The sequence below is a fragment of the Artibeus jamaicensis genome, unplaced genomic scaffold, assembly GCF_021234435.1.
Source record: "Artibeus jamaicensis isolate MK-2021 breed Jamaican fruit bat unplaced genomic scaffold, CSHL_Jam_final scaffold_1689, whole genome shotgun sequence".
In the NCBI taxonomy this organism is placed as follows: domain Eukaryota; kingdom Metazoa; phylum Chordata; class Mammalia; order Chiroptera; family Phyllostomidae; genus Artibeus; species Artibeus jamaicensis.
The window spans coordinates 1,811,900-1,825,221 of NW_026522029.1; positions in this window are offsets into that span (position 1 = coordinate 1,811,900).

Consider the following 13,322-nt stretch of genomic DNA (forward strand, 5'->3'; position numbering starts at 1 on the left):
TTCAGGAACATGTGGTAATACTTTTCCTTGATTTAGGCCTTGAGTTTGGTCTACACCTGGGTAGGGCTTCAAGTAACGGCCCAGCAGGCTGGCAGCGAGGTCGTGCTGCAGAAGTCCTCTGTGTGCACACTGTGCCCACTCCTCGCCGGCAGGCCGGCCTCTGCCCCCCTCTCCCAGCCACACAGGGTGCTCCACACGTGGCTCCGATAGCTGGGCCGATGGACCGTTCCAGCTTCCCAGGATGTAGTTCCGGAACGTGATATCCCTCCCCAGGATGTTCCTCTTGATCTTCACAAAGCAGAGGGTTAACTTCAAAAAGACTTCAGCCTCAAAAGGAAAAAAACAAAGAAAGGGACAGGAAGAGTGTGAGAGAGAGAATTAGAGGAAAGGAGTCATTTGTACGGGAAACATTTCCTGTGACAAACGCTATCCTGACACTCTTGAGAAGTCAATGTCATTTCCAACTCTAAGTAGGAAAATGAGGCTCAGACAAGTCAAGGGATATGCTCAAGGTCACAGAGGCAAGTGGCAGACCGAGATTGAAAGGTCTTATTCACACCCAGCACTCTCTCTGATTACCAAGCCATAGTTTCTGGTTTGGGTGTTTGGAGCTGCCCAAAGTATCATAACTGTAAGCCCAGGTCCTGTGCTAGGTGCCCTATAGACATCCTCTCCTTTATACAATAGCTCAGCAAGGCAGCTTTTACAGAAATGGAGCTCAGAAAGGTTGAGTTGCCGAAGGTCACATAGCCAAATGCAGACATGATCCTGATGCTTTCTGCCCCAAATCTATCAGTCACTTTTGAAGACTCTCAAGGATAAGAGCTCTCTGGAGTTTTCCATGCTTTGAAACACAGCATCCCAGCTTCGCACACCAGGCCCATCATGATCTAGTCCCTGCCTACCTTTCTCTCTGCTGCCCCAGGGGCACCAATCTCTCCTGCCATACAGAACCCCGGGAGTGCTGCTCCCTCTTTCTGTCCTCGTGTACCTTTACCTTTATACTACTCTGCTGCACCCCCTTTCTGGGCAGCAGCCCACCCCCACACATCCCACCACAAAACTGTTGTAACTCCCAGTCTTCTTGCTCTTGCAGAACCTGATGAATATCTAAAGCAAAGCACTGGCCACACCATGGTGTATCTGTGGAGTCAGCTGTCACCGCCACCAGATCCTACCCTCCTTGAAGGTATGGAACAAACTTTATATAACCTTGTATGCCCAAAGCTCACCATAATATCAAAACAATGGAGAGCTCCAAAAGTTTGTCGAATGAATGAAAGAATGAGAAAGTTAGAAAAAGAAAGGGAAGGAAAAGAACAAGGGTAGTAAGGAGAGACATAAAGAACTGAACCCAGGTCCTTCTAATTCCAAAATAGATAAGACTTTAACATCTGCTACTTCACATAAGACTCTCCCTACTGTATCAGCAACATGATTCTACTCTCGTTCTCCCTTCCCCTTTCACTCGGGCACCGAGATCCCGACTCTCTGCTTTGGCCCTGACAGCAGCCCACCTGCCTCTGCTCATATCAGCAGGTCACTCCCTTCTAGGGCATTCCAGAGTTCACCCCAAGACTTCTCTCCTCTGTGTGTTTCCCTCATTAAATCCTCATAAGTCAATGGAGTTCATTTAGCAAAAGCAAACAAAAAATAGAGTCTGAAATTGCTAACGGACAATTACTAAAGGGCTTATAAATGCCCTCTTCAAAGAGATGAATGGGATATGCATCCAAAAAAAATGACCCAATAGAACATTTTGCCCTTTGGATTAACTATTTTGTGGAATATAGCTTTACACAGTCTGTAGAATCTTCTTGCACAAAAAGCAAAGTCAATCTACTGCATTTTCATAAACTATCCCCTTTAAGTCAGTTTCGCTATGTAGTTAATGAACATCTGTGCATCGCCCATAAACACAAACAACAGTGTGGCGATGACCTTGGGAAGAGGGGAGCAGGGCCTGGATGGAGGTGGGCAAAGCGGGGAGAAATGCGGATATCTGTAATAGTGTCAACAATAAAAACAAAAAGTTATAAAAGTATGTATTATTGTAGGTTTATAGGTATAAATATACAAAATGAAGAAAATAAAAATAACTGATCCTCATACCATTCAGGGACAATCACTATTATTTTGCTTTGTATCCTTCCCTCTTATCTATATACATGTAATTCTATAAGAATGGCTAATTTTTACTCCCTAAGTGCTGTGAGCTTGCACCATTCGATGTATTTTCTGTGGCTAGATTGGCCTCATTATTATCTCCACACGCGGATTTAGCAGAGCTGGGGTTTGAACAAGGGCAGCCTAACTCCAGAGACTGTGCTGTTAACCCCTCAGCCCCGACCATATACTGCTTCACAGACACACTGACCCTGAAGTCGGACTGTATAAACTGTGTTAGTAACTCGCTTTTTTGTAGTAAACACACCTTGGACAGTTTTCATGTATTTCAACTGTCTCCTGAAACGTCATTTTAATGGGTGCGCAATATTTCATCATATCGATGTGCCCTTATTAATGAATCCATTTCCTATCGGTAGAAATTTAGATTATTTTCCAGCCTACTATAAGCACACTGTGATGAAAAACATTAGAACTGATTTTTACTTACAACTTAGAATGGAAATCACTTGGCCAAAAGATTAAAAAAAAATTACACGTAACCACCATCCACACTCTCCTCTCCAATGTAGCTCAGACGTAAATGGAATGTGTCTCAGTTGTTCATCTTTAGAGACGTCAAGCAGAACAGCTTGCGGTCTAAGGCTTTTCTGCCTAGTGCTTCCCTATTCTTAGAGCCGGTCATGATAAATGGAGAAAAAGCCTCCTAAGCCAGGCATGTGTTGTTGTCAAAGATTGTCCAGATACTTCTCCTTGGACCAGAGCCGCCACCTGCTGCCTGGGCGCATGCCACCCTCGGCCTTTCCCGTCTGTCAACGCCACATCAGAATGAGTTATCATTTGCAGTTCAGCAGTTGGTCTCACCAGCGTAGGGGCCCTTCCCATTTGGAATTCCTACCACAGGAATTGGAACGGCAACAGGGAGGAGGAGGAGGAGGCGCAGAAAGTTCTCCACGGAGGGTTCAGAAGAGGGTAAAGCCACTCCTGAGATGTCGGTAAACCTCACTTAGGAGAGAGAGACCATGCAGAATGACTCAAGTTGGAAAAAATAGAAATAAACAGCAAAGTATGGCTTACGTGTTTATGAGCATGGCGAGGATAGCGGGCAAACCCTTCATAAGCTAATCAAAATGAGGAAAAAAGAAATTTAGAAAATAACACATTACAAAGCACCTTTAAAAAGAGCACCGCAGATACAGATGAGGTGGCTGGCATCCTGTTAATTTTCTGTCAAACCACTATGTCATAAATGTCAGACCCTGCTCATCTGGACACCACACGTGGGATGATGAGTAATTCTCTGACACATTCACTCAAGCATGTTTTACTGAGTCCCTAAAACTAACTAATATTTACCAAGTACTTTATAGTTTATAAAACTCTGTTCATACACATTATCACTTTTTATCCTCCCGACAACCCTGTGGGGTAACTACTGTTGCTTACTGTTTGTGGGCTAACAGCCAGGCTAACACACGGTAAGTAGCTTTTACCCAAGATTCAGCGTGATGCTTCATTTTATGTCAGGTGGACGGGGTCACGGGGGTGCCCAGATATTTGGTTAAACATTGTTTCTGGATGCATCTGTGAGGGTGTTTCTGGAAGAGAGTAGCATTTGAATCGGTAGACTGAATAGGGCAGATCACCCTCCTCAGTGTTGGTGAGCCTCCTCCAATCTGCTGAGGGCTTGAACAGCACAAACAGCAGCGGAAGAAGAACTTGTTCTCTGCCTGACTGAGCTGGGACGCTGGGTCTTCTGCTGTCAGACTTGAACACCATTTTGTCCGGTTCTTAGACCTTCGGACTTGGACCGGAACTGCACCTGGTGGATCATGGGATTTCTCGGCCTCCAGAGTCATTGGCTCAGAGAGCCAATCCTCATAATAAATACGTATGTCCTATTGTTTGTGTTTCTCTGGAGAACCCTGGCTAGTGCATGTGGCCAGAGCAGGAATTTGAACATGGGCCGCTTGAGACTCCAAACCCTCTGGCAGCCACTAAGTGCAAACCCTTCCAGAAAGGCAGACATGAAAGACCAGGATCCTTAGGAGAGTGTGTAAAAGTCCAAGAGGGAGGAAACGGCCCTTCTGTGCGGGGAGACCAAGGCTCCAGCAGTCACGAAGCAGACAGAAAGCCCCAGTTCTGCTGTGTGCCTAATACTCATCCAGGCACATTGGAAACAAAAAGAGAAGTAGAATATGTCTGGGATATTTTTCCCCTAAGCCTATTCCCTATTAACACACATGAAACAATATGGAAAAAGGAAGTTGTTAGTGTTGGCCAGAATATTTAACGAAGCTTTCCTAGAGGAGGCAAAACTTGATTGAAGAAACCTTGGAGAGGAGAAGGTCATTTCAATGGAGGTTTGTGATGATCGAAGGCATGGAAATAATGACTACCTGTGACATTTTGGGGAGAAGAAGGTGGGAAGAGCTATTTAAAGACAAGCATATGTATTAAAAAGAAGTACATGTATTAAAAAGAAGAAGAAAAGAGGGCACGTAGAATGAGACTAGATTATAAGACCCAGGAAGCAAACAAAACCCACCCCTTTCGCAAAGATTTACCAAGTGCCTGCATGTTCTAAGCACTAGGGATAAATAAATATTAGTAAAACATGGTATCTTCTCTTTAGAAGTATGTTGCTCCTAGTCTTGGGAACCTGGATTCTATACTACACGCAATAGGGAGTTATGAAAGGTTCTCGAGTAGGGGGGTGACAACATGAAAATTTCTCCTGAGATTTGTATCAGTTCTTAACCAGGAAACAGGAGACATGGGAAGGCAACGGAGATGTCACAGACCCACCCATGGTGGCAGAGTGATTATTGGGATAGTCCTCAGAGCGGGTAGGATTTTCAAAAAGAGAAATCTGTATGAGAGAGGTCTGGTGTGAGTGGCAGGCACTAACGTTAATGGAGAGAATCCAATGTATAGGGACAAAAAAGGAAGCAGGGTGAGGGGCAGGACACGCCGAAGGTGGGGCGGGGGAGGGTCCCAACACAAGAAGGAGGCCTTGTTACCCAGAATCTGAACAAGACAAGAGCCCAGAAATAGGGAAATAAGACAGAAACCCTAATACTAGAATCAGGGAACAGGGGCAGACACCAGAACCAGGGACAAGGCAAAAGCTTGGTATTGGAAGCAGATACAGAATCAGCCATCCCAGGAGCAGGACTGTCCATCACAGCTGAGCCTGCGGGTAGAGGCCGACCTGTTAGAAAGCCTAACGGGATTCAGACTCAGGAGGCAAACCCATCCTGATGCACATCTCTGAAATTGTCTAAGGGAAGCCTCTATCATCTGGTTTAACACCGGCTACCTGTATTTTAACACGCTCTTGATCCTAATCACACTGGTCTTGTCACTTTACTCTCTCCCAACCTACCCCAACTGACCCACATACCACATACACACACCCCTGCCCTCAGGCTTTTCCTTTTTGAGGTGTTGCCTGTGCTATCTCTCTTACCTATAATATCTGCTCTTTTCATCCAAGTCCATCCCAGCTTTTCTCTGAAATTGCTAGGGTTTGAAGGTTCCTTTCTCTGAGCAGAAGACAGCTTTGCCTAGTCCTTCTATTGATCAGTCTTTATTGTCATAGCTTGGAGAACATTTTATAGGCTTCAATGTCCCTCACTCATTTTTTGTTACTTCCTACTTGGTGATTTGGAAAATACCCACTGCTTCTCCTTTCCTGGGCTGATGAAGGGAGAGGACTCTTTCTTTCCTAACATTGAGTCAGTATCATCAGCAGAAAAATAACATGCAGGTACCGATGGGTGTGAATGGTGAATGGAGGAGATAGAATATGAGCGGTTTCCATCTAATATAGCATTTGAACCAGAAGCATTCATGCCTAGAACAAAATAACAGAGAAAACAGCCATGAGTGTTTTATATGTGTGAGTTGGTGTTTAGCAGAGATTGTCAGCATAGACATGTTACAAGTTACCGATGAAATCTATTTATAAAGGTAATAATAATGATGATGATGACAAAAATGAAAATCATAAAGGCTACCATTTGTTGATGTTTAGATGTGTCAAGCTCAATGAGAATGTTTATTGTTATGGAAACTTCTTACACTCAGCTGTTGGTACCATGGACTACATGATACTTTTCAGAGTATAGGTGGGAATAATTGCAGAAGCAAGAATCAGTCATTTTGACTACTTTTTTGGTGACCAGTGCCCCTCTGCTGACTCACAAAATAGTCTTCTCTTTGTAACTACCCATAATGGTTTGCATTTTTATTTTAATCATAGTCATGGCGACAATATGCAATGTATTGGGAGAGATGATTAGCTCTTGATTTCAGAGCCACTCATTTTGTATCGGACATTTTGGCTGAATGTAAGTAGTCTGAATGTCTGCAAAGCAAAGTCACACCACACACATTTATTTCAGTTTGAATTCCAATCAGTGAGGTTTAGGTAGTGTTAAGTACATGCCATCTGCCTATCTTAAGGCTCCAATGAGGATGAAAAAGGTGAGTAAAGTAGAAAGCAAATTCTACTTTACCTACAAGTGGGAACAATCTGGATTTTAACTTAACAGGTTTGGAAAATATCTCTCCCTTTTCCTTTTCTGGGTTCCTGGATAGAATTTAATATTCAGCAAGTATAAAACTATTCTTATTATACTTGTGGTTTTAAAGTAGAATATTTTAGGAACAGACCCTTTTACCTTAGCGTTTCACTGGGCATTGGAAATGCAACTCATTGAGAAAAGTCGGGTATTTTTTGGTTGAGGAAGTTTGACAGGAAGTTGAACATAAAGATCTTCCATTACTCCATATTGTCACTGGATATACATGCAGGGAGTAGGGGGGCGTGTAGTTATAAACGGACTGGATCAAGCCAAATTTGACTTCCCTTATTGAGCCAAAGAAAATCCAAACAAGCTCCCAGACGTCTTTCCATCTGGTTGCCACAGCTAGTCTTTCTGTTCTAAAAATTTAAGTTCTGGTACCTTCCTCCTCTTGATCTTCATGCTTCCCTCTTCTGCTCTGTTACACTTCAAAATGCTCAAGGAATGAGATGCACAGAGAAGTTATACTGCCATCAGCCTGCTCCATATGTTTCCATCCACCAAATGCCTCCTAAATATTTCTTAGTGCATCCTTCATTTCCCAAAGCCAACACAGGGCCCCATACAGCAGGAAAAGGGAGTAAATCCAGGGTGTGGTTCCATTCAAATCTGCATTTTATATCTACACCATTCACCCAGCAAGTGATTTTGTACAGTTTGTTCCTATTAATGTAAGACCTTTGACTAGAGGATTTCCTATGCTCTGCATATGTGCTCAGTATCCCTCTCATGTGGTAGACAATGTCTTTGATGGCCATGATGGCTATTCCATGCTTGGAAGATTTATTGGTCTCACTCTTGGAAGATCCTTCTGTTGCATTTTTGGCTTACCCCATTTTTCAAAGTCCTTGGGGCCTGGGGTTAGGGTCAAGGACATAACTTTGCCTCTTCCTGAGAATATTCCCATGGTTGTATTTTGCCACCTTACAGAGGTTCTCTTTCTTATATCAAGTGTTTATATCATTGCAAAATTTTAGCTCATTTTTAGCATATACAAGCAAAAAAATATCAATTTAAGAAAAATCAATTCTTAAAACTTATTCACATAAAAATGATCCTTCCTAAAAGATATAAATACACATGAGGCTGTGTATGGTAAAATGGTTACCAGACGTCCACCAGACAGGAATCCTTAAGTGTGGCGATAATTAATTTAAAATGAAAGAGGTTACATCATCGTCTTGTTGTTTCACTTGGAAAGCTGCCTTATCTAGGATGGATCTTATTTGAATGAACCAGGATTATAACGTTTATGCTTCTGATAGTATAGTATGATATACTAAATACAATGACATACCTTCTCCTTTAAAAGACTAAAATTCTGACTATAATTGTTTGAAAATATACTATTAGGCTGTCATGAATGTACGAGAATCCTCAAAGACCAAAAACAAAGTAAACGTAGGAAGCCAGAAAGGTCAGGAAGCACCAAAGTGACTGCGAGCTTGTATTTTAACAATCACGTGAGGAATAGAGTGACTGGAGATAAACCCCCAGAGAAATGCACTGTGGGTGAAATAGAGAGCCCAAATGTATGCATCAGTAAATCCCACTCCACAGAGGGTGATGTGAAGAAACTTGCTTGTCCTAACCTTGGTAGAGAGTGACAACTAAATCTTCTGAGACTTCAAAACCACAAGCCCATCCTCACAAGTTTGTAGGTTTGTGATTCACAAAACTTCAAATCAAGAATTAGCATACAGTTAGTTATGAGATACAAGTGCCTTCAATCCAGGCCTGAAATACTTCATTACTATAAACTCAAATAAAAAATAATAACAAAATCCACAAGGAAATAATGACCTATGAGTGAGACCAGAAATAACAAACATATATTTGGACACACTTAATACTTCAAATGGTAGAATTATCAGTAGGAATATGCAGCAAGTATGTTTACTGTGTTAAAATAAATAAAAGAAAGTATTTAATAGATCAAGGAATAAGACACTAAAAATATGACATTGAAAAAAATCACATAGGTGTACTAGGGCTGGAATTAAAGATGAAAGAAAGAAAGAAATGTTAAACAGCAAGATAGACACGGGTGGAGAGAGACTTAATGAAATAGAAGATAAATATGAATGAATTACAGAAAACTCAGTACAGAGAAACAGAAGATAGGAAAATATAACATAAATGTGAGAATAGAGTGAGAAAATTGAACATACATCTTAGAGTTTCAAATTAAGTGATAAAAGATGTGAAAACACAGCTGCTGGGAAAATCCATAGCTGGAGATCAGTACTTCATAGTGAAACTATGGAAAACACAGAAGAGCCCAGTAAATCCAGAGAGAACATAATGACAACATGCAAAAAAACAAGAAACAACTTATTGTGAACAACCATGGGAGTTAGATAATTGGAGAGTGATTTCTACAGCTTAGAAATGTAGGCTAAAAAGTTTTCTTAGGCTCTGCCAAGGAAGAAATGCCAATCAGCCACAAAGTTAGGCAGTATAGAGCTTTATTGGGGTTTGCACACCCGGGCAAGGTTCTACAATCCAAAAAGTGGGGCTGAAGAAGTCACACCCAAGCCTGGAATATGTCAGGGTTTTATTTTGGTTGGTTCTCTTTGTGGGAGCTGGGGATTGGTCCCCTTTGAACAAAGTGGCAATATAGCATTGGTGGTTCTCCTCGGGCTCAGGTTGCTATGCGAATATCTGTTTTGGCAAAGCTCACTGTTTTGGCTCCCTGGTTTGAAGTCAGCCATCTTTTCCGGGTTGTAGTTCAGCCGCCATTTTGTCCTACCCCACCATCCTGACATAGGCCAAATGAAATTATCTTTCAAGAACTTAATACCATGAAGACTTTTTCATACAAATAAAATCTAAAATATTTTATTTCCAACAAACTGTCAGTAAACTAAGTTATATGGTTGAACTGAAAAAAAGAAGGAAAATTATACCAGAGGGACGGTTTGAAATGAAAAAGAAAATAATGAGCAAAAATAACCGAATTAGTGGCTAAATACTTGTTTCTTTTTGGGGGGGGCAGGAAGGAGACTGATAATTTAAGTATAAATGTTAAAGTTTCCAAGGCAACCTATGAAAGAATGCAAATGGAACATATGACTTGCAAACCAGTAGAAGGTAAAAGTGAAAAAATAAAAGCCTCAAAAAAAAAAACCACAGTAAAATGACAAGAAAGAAGAAAACAACCCTGATACCTGAAGAAGCAGGAAATAGTACAAAATAATATGATAATGATGATCAGTGTTTATGTGCTCTAAAATATAAAGACAAAGACTTTGAAGCTGAACTGTAAAACTGATTATTGACTATTAAAGGATACAAAAGGGTTGAGAAGGATGAAATTAGATAAACCAGTCAGACACTACTCAAAAAGAAAGGTTGAATAGACTTCTTATCATAAATAATAGACTTTAAGACAAAAAATTCTTCAGAAGCAAGAGAATCACTATTCATTGATAGAAAATTTTTTACACTAAATATAATAATTATGAACATGTATGAATCAAATGACAGAACTTCAACAGATAAGACAAAACCTAGTAAACCTTCATGTATAAATATATAAATCTACTGTCAAGGAAAGAGGATTTAAGATCTTTCTAAATAATTGATAGATTAACTGGGCAAAATTATATACACATATTTTTTAAAAATTAGTAATACAAGTTTAACCTTATATCTATTCATAGGACATTGTTTTAACCAATTGAGGAATACTCATTCATTGTAAGTACGTAAAACATTTCCAAAATTTTCACACAGACCTGGACATAAAATGTGGGTCAACAAATTTCAAATAATAAAAATTATGTAGCACAAATTAACCATAGTACAGTTAAGCTAAAAATGAATATTGAAGGGATAAGAAGTAAAAATCTATGTATTTGGAAATATTAAATCACATTTCTAATACTTTTTGAGTCAAAAAGAAATTACCATGGAAATTAGAAAATATAAGGTAGTAATAATAAAGTACTACTTTTCAGAACTTGTGGTATAAAGCTAAAATAATCATCAGAGGGTAATAGGAGAGATTAAATGATTATATTAGCAAAGAAAAAAGGCTGACATTAATGTACTAAGCATCCAACTTTATAAATTTGACAACAGAATACAACATAGAAAATAGAAAGAAGGAACAAAAATAGAACTTCCGGCCAAGATGGAGTCGCAGGTAGACTCACTGTGCTTCCTCGCATAACCAAAAGAAGGACAACAACAATTTAAAAACAAAAAACAATCAGAACTGATGGAAAATAGAACTGTATGGAAGTCCAACAACCAAGGAGTTAAAGAAGAAACATTCATCCAGGCCGGTAGGAGGGGTGGAGATGGGCAGCCAGGCAGAGAGGACTCACAGCAAAGTGGCAGCTGGCGGACCAGGGAGGGCAAGGCTGTGGCTGGCAGGCAAGGTGGCACCTGGTGGACCTGGAGAAGCAGCAGATTGTAGACTGGGTGCAGATACACTGGGAGGAAAAACTGGGGATCAAGATAGACTGCACAACCCAGGGCCCCGGTGCAGGGAAATAAAGCCTCAAACCTCTGACTGAAAATACCATGGAGGTTGGGGCTGCAGTGGGAAAACTCCCAGCCTCACAGGACAGTTCATTAGAGAGACCCACAGGGTCCTAGAACATACACAAACCACTCATGTGGGAGTCAGCACCAGAAGGGCCCGATTTGATTGTGGGTAGCGGGAGAAGTGACTGAAAACCAGCAGAGAGCAGAGCTAGTGGCACTGTTCCCTCTCAGACTCTTCCCCCACATACAGCATCAAAATGCAGTGATGTGGGTTGCCTGCCCTGGTGAACACCTGAGGCTCTGCCCCTTACTACATGACAGGCACACCAAGACAAAAAAGTGGCCCAAATGAAAGAACGGATCAAAGCACCAGAAAAAATATAAGTGATGAAGAGATAGCCAACCTGTCAGATGCACAGTTCAAAACACTGGTAATGAGGATGCTCACAGAATTGGTTGAATACGGTTGCAAATTAGATGAAAAAATGAAGGCTATGCTAAGTGAAACAAAGGAAAATGTACAGGGAATCAACAGTGACAGGAAGGAAACCAGGACTCAATGGTGTGGGCCAGAAGGAAGGAAGAAACATTCAATCAGAAAGAAATGAAGAAACAATTTTAAAAAATGAGGAGAGGCTCAGGAACCTCTGGGACAACTTTAAACATTCCAACATCTGAATCATAGAGGTGCCAGAAGGAGAAGAAGAAGAGCAAGAAATTGAAAACTTACTTGAAAACATAATGAAGGAGAACTTCCCCAATCTGGCAAAGGAAATAGACTTCCAAGGAAGTCTAGGAAGCTCAGAGAGTCCCAAAGAAATTGGACCCAAGAAGGAACACACTAAGGCACATCATAATTATATTAGCCAAGATTAAAGAGAAGGAGAGTATCTTAAAAGCAAGAGGAAAGGAGACAGTTACCTATAAAGGAGTTCCCATAAGACTGTCAGCTGATTTCTCAAAAGAGACCTTACAGGCAAGAAGGGGCTGGAAAGAAGTATTCCAAGTCCCAAAAGGCAAGGATCTACATCCAAGATTGCTCTATCCAGCAAAGCATCATTTATAATGGAAGGGCAGATAAAGTGCTTCCCAGATAAGGTCAAGTTCAAGGAGTTCATCATTACCAAGCCCTTCTTATATGAAATGTTAAAGGGACTTATCTAAGGAAAAGAATATAAAAAAGAACAAAAATAAAATAAAATAGAAAAAAGGCATACAATAGAGAGGATTTAAAAAACCCAAACTTATTCTTAGAAAAGACTGATACAACTGGCAAATCTCTGGAAAAAAAATTACTCAAGAGAAAAAGAAAGAAGTCATACATACACAGCCTTTAGAAAGAAGAAGTGGATATAATTACATTTCTTCAGTGATAAAAATGGTAATAGGAGGCCAGTAAAACAACTTTATGTCATTAATTTTAAAACCAAAGAAATGGAAAATTTTTTGAAAACTATAACTGGTTTAACTAACTCAAAGATAACTAAAAAAATCTAAAGAATATTGAAACTGTTAAGGAAATAAAATTAGTAGTTATATATATACATTTTTTACCTAAAGCAAACAAAAAAACAAACCATCCTGCCTATAGTTTTGTGGGTGGTCTCTTCCAAATAATCTAGGGACTGATCATTACAATCTGAGACAAACTGCATCAGCAACCCAAAAAAAAGAGGAAATACTGCCCAATTCATTTTGTAGGCTAGTATACCTTTGTGGTCAAAACCAAGACAGTATGAAAAACAAAATTACAGCTGAAATTTTTCTTCATGGACAGACATAATCTTAATTTTCCTCAAGCAGTGAGAAGGATTGGGTTGAATTTAACTTAAAACGTTGAAATATTTACCAAATGTAATAGTATATAAAAATGCCGAGGAATTCTATTTTCAGTAAACAGCAGAGAAAGGCACTGAAAGCTGAGGCCCTGTGAGGTTCTGCATCTGAAGAGATTCTGTGTGTGGGAGAGTAACTCATGGCCTCCCTTTCCTGATAAGACAGGTGAATAGACTGCGTAGGGCCTCCTCTGTGGTGCTTCACACAAATTCGTATGTTCGTAGCCATCAGAAGGTGCTACTGTAGACAAAGCACCTTAGCGATAACCTC